The 9,306-nt window shown below is 38.2% G+C and overlaps 1 non-coding gene across 1 annotated transcript; it reads left to right on the forward strand.

The window, feature by feature from the left end:
- Positions 1-6,832: 6,832 nt before the first annotated feature.
- On the forward strand, positions 6,833-6,937 carry LOC131746743 (U6 spliceosomal RNA). The gene has a single exon (XR_009332641.1). It is a non-coding gene; the product is annotated as a U6 spliceosomal RNA (small nuclear RNA).
- Positions 6,938-9,306: the final 2,369 nt, after the last annotated feature.

The raw sequence follows: 9,306 nt of genomic DNA on the forward strand, positions 1-9,306 counted from the left end.
TGCGCGGGCTTCTCATTGTCGTGGCTCCTCTTGTTGTGGAGCACAGGCTCTACACGCGCAGGCTCAGTAGTTGTGGCTCACGGGCTTAGTTGCCCCGCGGCATGTGGGATCTTCCCAGACCAGGGCTCGAACCCATGTCCTTTGCATTGGCAGGCAGATTCTTAAGCACTGTGCCACCAGGGAAGCCCAGTGCCACTGTTCTTAAACTTTAGAATCCTAGGTCCAAGCAGCAGGTGATGCCTTCAGTGTGGTCAGGAAACTAAAGGCTTTTCTGTGGTTCTTATTCTCGTCACCTCCTCTGAAGATGAAGAATCAAGACCAACTCCTCCCCACACCTACCCAAGGGTACAAAGAGACCCTAGCCCCCTTTGTAATCCAAGGGACCACTATTTGGATAGGTCTACCACATTTGAGAAAGAAAAGAGAGGATTATCTCTTGCCTTGTGTAATCCTGAGTCATTTAGGTGGTTCTCTTAGAAAAGATGCCAGATAGTGTCTTACAACCAGAAAGGATACGGTGTAGAAAACAGAGACATTGTAGAGAGACATGATATCACTGGTTACATTGACAAGAGCCAGAATTAGTTGGTAATGTCATTTCCAAATGGTTATTTTCAGGCACCTTTTGTTTCTTGAAGTTTTGTAGGGACCACTGGAGCAGAAATTATACCTACTACCCATTTGACTTTTTTTTTTTTTTAACTCTGTGCTTTTTTTTAAAGCCTTTTATGGAGCTTAAAAAAAGAAAGAAAGAATACAACAAAAAGCTGGCAGGTGGTCTTGAAATGATGGAATCATATATTTATTTGAACTATGCTTAGGTTTCTTGGCACGTTTAGGGCTGAACAGGTTGGAGAAATTCGGTACAAATAATCTGGGCTGGAAGAGGATGTGAACCTCAACCAAATGCTGGGAGGGACCTGAACAATTTTTTTCATCAGATCCTGAACCCATTTCAGCAGCCCTAGCTACACCTCTGAGGTTACACTCCCATGCTGTATAGAGAAAACATGCCAGAATTTTCTAGTATAACTACAACCAAATCTGCAGTCTCCACTGGTCCCTACCAAAGGGTTACAGCTAAACATTTCCTACTGTAAAGAGTCACTATCAATTTTGTAGTCAGAAAACAGAGGAACATACAACAACATCACAATCCATTCCTTCATTGTACCTTATGATATAAACACAGGCCCCAGTAGTTTGTGTCCAAAATAATCAGGGCAGAAACAGTCAATGAGTTTGATTAGAATTGCTCAGCATTTATTGTTTCTAGATTTTTTGATGATGGCCATTCTGACAGCTGTGAGATGATATCTCATTGTAGTTTTGATTTGCATTTCTTTAATGATTAATGATGTTGAGCATTCTTTCATGTGTTTGTTGGCAATCTGTATATCTTCTTTGGAGAAATGTCTATTTAGGTCTTCTGCCCACTTTTGGATTGGGTTGTTTGTTTTTTTGTTATTGAGCTGCATGTGTTGCTTATAAATTTTGGAGATTAATCCTTTGTCAGTTGCTTAATTTGCAACTATTTTCTCCCATTCTGAGGGTTGTCTTTTGGTCTTGTTTATGGTATCCTTTGCTGGGCAAAAGCTTTTAAGTTTTATTAGGTCCCATTTGTTTATTTTTGTTTTTACTTCCATTTCTCTAGGAGGTGAGTCAAAAAGGATCTTGCTGTGATTTATGTCATACAGTGTTCTGCCTATGTTTTCCTCTAAGAATTTTATAGTGTCTGGCCTTACGTTTAGGTCTTTAATCCATTTTGAGTTTATTTTTGTGTATGGTGTTAGAGAGTGTTCTAATTTCATACTTTTACATGTACCTGTCCAGTTTTCACAGCACCACTTATTGAAGAGGCTGTCTTTTCTCCACTGTATATCCTTGCCTCCTTTATCAAAGATAAGGTGACCATATGTGTGTGGGTTTATCTCTGGGCTTTCTATCCTGTTCCATTGATCTATATTTCTGTTTTTGTGCCAGTACCATACTGTCTTGATTATTGTAACTTTGTAGTATAGTCTGAAATCCAGGAGCCTGATTCCTCCAGCTCCATTTTTCGTTCTCAAGATTGCTTTGGCCATTCAGGGTCTTTTGTGTTTCCATACAAATTGTGAATTTTTTGTTCTAGTTATGTAAAAAATGCCAGTGGTAGTTTGATAAGGATTGCATTGAATCTGTAGATTGCTTTGGGTAGTAGAGTCATTTTCACAATGTTGATTCTTCCAATCCAAAACATGGTATATCTCTCCATCTCTTGGTATCATCTTTAATTTCTTTCATGAGTGTCTTATAATTTTCTGCATACAAGTCTTTTGTATCCTTAGGTAGGTTTATTCCTAGATATTTTATTCTTTTTGTTGCAATGGTAAATGGGAGTGTTTTCTTAATTTCACTCTCAGATTTTTCATCATTAGTGTATAAGAATGCCAGAGATTTCTGTGCGTTAATTTTGTATCCTGCTACTTTACCAAATCTAGAAACAATAAATGCTGGAGAGGATGTGGAGAAAAGGGAACACTCTTGCACTGCTGGTGGGGATGTAAATTGATATAGCCACTATGGAGAACAGTATTAGGGTTTCTTAAAAAACTACAAATAGGGCTTCCCTGGTGGCGCAGTGGTTGAGAATCCGCCTGCCGATGCAGGGGACACGGGTTCGTGCCCTGGTCCGGGAAGATCCCACATGCCGCGGAGCGGCTGGGCCCGTGAGCTCTGGCCGCTGAGCCTGTGCTTCCGGAGCCTGTGCTCCGCAACGGGAGAGGCCACACAGTGAGAGGCCCGCGTACCGGAAAAAAAAAAAAAAAAAAAAAAAAAAAAAAAAAAAAAAAAAAAAAAAAAAAAAAAAAAACTACAAATAGAACTACCATACAATCCAGCAATCCCACTACTGGGCATGTACCCTTGGAAAAGCATAATTCAAAAAGAGTCATGTACCAAAATGTTCATTGCAGCTCTATTTACAATAGCCAGGACATGGAAGCAACCTAAATGTCCATCAACAGACGAATGGATAAAGAAGATGTGGCACATATATACAATGGAATATTACTCAGCCATAAAAAGAAACGAAACTGAGTTATTTGTAGTGAGGTGGATGGACCTGGAGTGAAGTAAGTGAAGAGTGAAGTAAGTCAGAAGGAGAAAAACAAATACCGTATGCTAACACATATATATGGAATCTAAGAAAAAAAAATGTCATGAAGAGCCTAGCAGTAGTATGGGAATAAAACACAGACCTACTAGAGCATGGCCTTGAGGTTCCATGGCTTTCAGGTACCCTTCCCCCTGAAGGATAAGCTATGACGAAGTGAGAGAGTGGCATGGACATATATACACTACCAAACGTAGGGTGGACAGCTAATGGGAAGCAGCCGCATGGCACAGGGAGATCAGCTAGGTGCTTTGTGACCACCTAGAGGGTGGGATAGGGAGGGAGGGAGGGAGACGCAAGAGGGAAGAGATATGGGAACATATGTATATTTATAACTGATTCACTTTGTTGTAAAGCAGAAACTAACACATTATTGTAAAGCAATCATACTCCAGTAAAGATGTTAAAAAAATAAGAATTGCTCAGCAGATTTAATACACACTTTATTCTACATGTGTCTCCATCTTATTTTCTTTCTTTTATTAATCTTTTAAATATATCAGTGGAAGAAAATTCTTGAGTAATTTTTTTTCTGGAAGCAGAAAGTAGGTCAGTTTAGGTAAGATTAATGCACATGTACTGAATTTTTATGGGGGAAAAACAGAAATTAGGACATGAATGAAAAGGAAGGCAGACTGTTATTATTACTGCATGCCAGGTTGATTTGACCCACTAGTAAACATGCCATTCAGTATATCTATCGATGTAACAGAAAACAGCAAAGCACTTTTTACCTTAAACATTTTTAAGCGGAAAGACTACTAAAAGGTGATAACCTGGACTAACCCCACTGTCTTTATTTCTGCTCCCAATGCTAAGCCACTGAGAGTTTGGGGTCCAGCCCCAGGACCCAGCTGATTTCATTTCCATGATGGATAATCCTATTCAAGTGCACAGGACTCCTTGGCCAGCCCTCAGCTCATCTCCTGCGTAATTCACCAGGTCAACTCTTTCAAACTGTTTCCCTTGTTAAACCCACAAACTCACTCTTTCAAGATATTACTTTGTAAACTAACACAATGATAAAGAGATTAACTTCTCTCTTCCAAATTCCCTTTTCCCTTTGGTTTCGGGGGATGAAATGTTCTTCTTTCCAAGCCAAAGCTTCCACCTTTGCTTTTGTATCATTTTCTTTAGATTCCACATATAAGTGATATTATATGATATTTGCCTTTCTCTGGCTGACTTACTTCACCCTGATACCTAAAGCAGACAAAGAATGCACACAAAAAAGAAACCTATAGGCCAATATCACTGATGAACATAGATGCAAAAATCCTCAACAAAATACTAGCAAACAGAATCCAACAATGTATTAAAAGGATCATACACTTTTGCTTTTAAACCAGTTTGTTAGAATAGAATCCCCATCAGGTCCTTGACTGGGCACCACTTACCTACAAATTTATGTTCAGGTCCTAAATCTTACCTACAGATCTACTCACATCTCTCTCATCTAAAGATATCCTCCATTCTCTTTAAACCACTGCAACCAGGAGTTTGTACCCGCCACCCACCAGGACTGACCCCTGACCTTGACAATGACAAACCCAAGTCAGCCCCCATCACGCTTGCCCCGTCAGCAGCACTTCACACAATCACCCTTAGTCTGTTCAACCCAAGAGGCCAAATCCAATTAACCAATTGCCAAATCTCAACCTGTTGACTCTTCCAGAGTGCTTGAAACCATTAACTAACCTGTCATTACTGAAACCACCCCCTCCTGTTTTTCTTGGTATTTAATTCTCTTGGTTTGTCTAATAATTCTCCAAATATTTCTTTTCAGTCCTCTTGGTGGAGTCCCCTTCCTCTGTCCATCCCTGAAATGTAGACTTTCGATCAAATAAGCAAAAAACCGTATGTAGAAAAAATAGCTTGAAGTGAGTCACTAAAACGTTTTCTCAGGTTAGTTAGAGAGTGAGTTATTTATTTCCATTTTACTACTGTATATGTTCCATTTTTCTCTAATTATCTTAACGAACTTTCATTTTATTTTCATCAAAATAATGCATACACATGCTTAAAAATTAAATGGCATAGAAATAGTTACAAGGAAAAACAATGCTTGTCTTCGATTCAACCACCACACACTGAATCCTGCTTTCCAGAAAACAACTTTAAATCATTGCTGTTTTAAGACTTACATGCCTTTATGTCTTGAAACAATTATTCATAGGAATAGGATACAAGTCAGACTGCTTTAACACGGAACTCCAAAACACAGTGATATAAGGCACTGCTCTGGCGTCCCTGTGGAGGACATGGCCCTTTTCCACAAGCTTCATAGACACTCTGTCTCACCTGCACTCCAGCCTAGGGAAGGCAGGGAGAGAGAGGAGGGGCGACCAGGCTCCTTCTATTTCAAGGAACTGACGCAAAGGCTGCACACTACATTCCAGCATGGCTCCTTGTTGGCCATACCTAGCTTCAAGGAAAATGTAGTTGTTAGCTGGGTGTTCATGTACCCAGATTCATTTTTATTGTATAAAAGAAAGGGAGAATGAACATTAAAAGAGCCACTAGCAGCCCCTGCCACATGTATGCAGCTCTTTCTGAACAATCAGCTTCAGCTGTTACCTGTTGGCTTCCGCAATGTTGGATGAAGATCGAGTTCATCTATAACCCCTTGCCTTCCTCCTTCCCCTCCCTAATAGAGTTAGTTCACTAATGTTGGTCCCTCTCTGTGTTATCTTTATCCCCTCTTTGTAAAATGACCATGTTATCACCTGTATCCTTCCCTCCACTTCTCAATGTTGTAAACACATCTTACTCTTATATCATCAAGGTTCATAACATTTACATTTTTTGATGTACCCACATAAAGTCTTTGGTGTTCGCCTCTGGGTTGCTTCTACAAGATGAAAAAACAGTTAATAGCAGTGACAACATTTGACGGTGTAAACATTAATCACTTGTGCTAAGTAGTGTGCTTTAACTCCACTCTCGTCCCTAAGACACCAAGATGATGAACTCTCTCTAAAGAGGATCTTCCTAGAATTAAGTTCAAGTTGATTCTCCCTTCTTATGTCTTCACCATTTATTCAAAATCGTGTCATATTTTACTTTGCTCTATTTCTGAACTGTGAATTTATTGCACAGTTTATCCTTCTGCTTCTGAAATTTTTTCCTTTGCCATCTTTCCTCCATCCCTAATATCTTCTACTCCTTCTACCAGTTGCTTGAACCTCACTTTATTCATCTGCATCTCCATTCATTCAGCCTCATTCATCATCATGAGATGTACCCTAGCTCATTTGCTTCATATCCAGACTATGATTTTCTTTTTCCTTTTTAAAGATTTTTTTGATATGGACCACTTTTAAAGTCTTTATTGATTTTTCTACAATATTGCTTCTGTTTTGTGTTTTGGCTTTTTGGCTCCGAGGCGTGTGGGATCTCAGGTTGCCGACCAGGGATCGAACCTGCACCCCCTGCATTGGAAGGTGAAGTCTTAACCACTGGACCACCAGGGAAGTCCCTTGTCAGCACTTTAAAAAATCAGATTTCCTTCTACTTCCTCTGATATCTACCATGCTTTCTTTTCACTGTATGTTTAAACCTTTTTTTCTTTTACTATAATTTTAATGAGGTTTCAACAGAGAGATTAACTAGAGTGTGCTCAGTCTGGCGTTTTCTACTGGAAGTACACATTTTATGTTGAAAAATTTCAGCAGTTTGGTGCTCACCTTGGTAGCACATATGGTAAAACTGGAACGATACAGAGAAGGTTACCGTGGCCCCTGCACTAGGATGACACGCAAATTCGTGGTGTTCCATATTTTTTGCACCCCAATGTTCATGGCAGCACTATTCACACTAGCCAAGACATGGAAGCAACCTAAGTGTCCATCAACAGATAAATGGATAAAGAAGATGTGGCACATTTATACAATGGAATATTACTCAGCCATAAAAAAGAATGAAATAATGCCATTTTCAGCAACATGGATGGACCTAGAGATTATCATACTTAGTGAAGTAAGTCAGAAAGAGAAAGACAAATATTATATGATATCACTTATACATAGAATCTAAAACATAATACAAATGAATTTATTTACAAAACTAGAAAGAGACTCACAGACAAAGAAAACAAACTTATGGTTACCAAAGGGGAAAGGGTGGGGGGAAGGACAAATTAGGAGTTTTGTATTAGCATATACACACTACTATATATAAAATAAACAACAAGCACCTACCATATAGCACAGGGAACTATATTCAATATCTTGTAATAACCTATAATTGAAAAGAATCTGAAAAATATATATATAAATACATGTAATTGGATCACTTCGGTGTACACCTGAAACTAAAACAATATTGTAAATCAACTATATGTCAGTTAAAAAAATTTTTTAAGAAAAACAATTTTAACAATTTGTCCTCTTTAGGGGTTTCCCCGAGCCTTTTCTCCTCCACCTCCCTGCTCAGCTTGGCTCTTCACCAGCACAATTGAGACTTCTTCAGTTTCTCCATACATATGATTCCTACATTTCTGTATGTGGCCTTATTTAATACTTACCACACTCCTGTGCTATAAGTACTATTATTATCCCTCCTTCATAAATGGGGAAGCTTAGGGACAGAGGAGTTAAATTACTTGCCCAATAACTCATAGCTAGGAAGCTACAGAGACAGAATTTAAACATGCTCTTAACCATCACTCTGTATGGCATCATCCTTTCAACTCAATCTAATTTCTATGGTCAGTAAAGGTGAATAATTCATCTTAAATGCCTCAAATATAAAAATGAGTTAACATATCACCATCTCCTCTGATTATGCATTCTTCTAGGACTACCAGTAATTTTGATTTACTGACAGCATATGTTTTGTTTTCGTGACATTTAGCAGGACTATGCCATTAATCAGCCTTTTGTTTTTCCCAAATCTGAAAATTCATTCCAAAAGAGTTTCATAGAAACCCTTAATGACTGAAAATCATGGTTCTGCTACTATATAATGTTGAGAATAAGAAATACTATACTTATGGGGGTGAATTATTAAATCTAGCTAGGAACCACAGCCTTCCTAAGGCAAATAATTATAATGACACACAATAACGTTTAACATCTACAATGGGTACTGAAGTTGGGAGTGTGTTAATGCATGTCAAAACAGTAACAGAGATTCTATACATCATAAGAAAATAATTCTGAGAATTTCTCTAAGAGAAGTAACTGTTGGTCAAACTAATGAGCATGAAATATTTACTACCAGAAATCTATGGATCCTTCCTGATCTAGCTTTTAGGACCCTGCATAGAAAGTCTCTTCCAACCCTAAAATTTTATATTCCTATCCACCCATACACGGGTGGGTATGGCCAGGATGGGATAAGATAAAACAGTAAGACTGGCTTTGGGGTCAGACGATGTTGAGCTTAAATTCCGGTTCAAGGTTCAGCTACCTATGAGCTGTGTGATCTTGGGCCAGTTATTTCCTCTCTCTTAGTTTCCTTATTGACATAATGAGGGAAATACTACCTATTTTAGGTAGGCAATTAGGAAAAGCCTCACAGGAGGTGATTTTTTTTGCAGAGTCCTGCATGACATAAAGGGTTGACATTTCTAAGAGGTACACAAAATCTCAAGCTCATAAAGGGAAAAGTATATATAATTTCTTTATACAGTCTGGGAAACCATAACCTGTTTTGCAAGGAAAACAACAGACCTAGAGATAGTTTCCATAACTAATAAAGAGCTCACATAAACCAGTAAGAAAGGGAGCAATCAAATACATTGAAAATGGGGTATAAAAAAGCAAGTTAGGAAAAAATACCTATGGTCAATGAGCAGAAGAAAAAAAAAAGTCTAACTTCTCTCTTAAAATCAAATATTATTAATTAAAAATCTAGGAGATATGATTTTTCACATATCAGAAATTTCTTAAAATAACAAAAAACTGATGCTGCACAGTTCTAGAGAAGATGTAAAGATCAGTTTCATGCAGGTTATTACAATCTCATCAACATTTAAAATGACATATTTTCTGACCCAGTAACCCCACTTCCGGCAATTTGGCCTGTGGATTTACTTTCACAGCTTTCCAGCATGTACAAGGATATTTATTATAGAAATTATCAATGATAGCAAAAAAAAATGTAGCAACAATCAAAGCTTTATCAATAGAAATCTGACTAAAGTGTAG

The sequence above is a fragment of the Kogia breviceps genome, chromosome 1 (genome assembly GCF_026419965.1).
Source record: "Kogia breviceps isolate mKogBre1 chromosome 1, mKogBre1 haplotype 1, whole genome shotgun sequence".
Classification (NCBI taxonomy): domain Eukaryota; kingdom Metazoa; phylum Chordata; class Mammalia; order Artiodactyla; family Physeteridae; genus Kogia; species Kogia breviceps.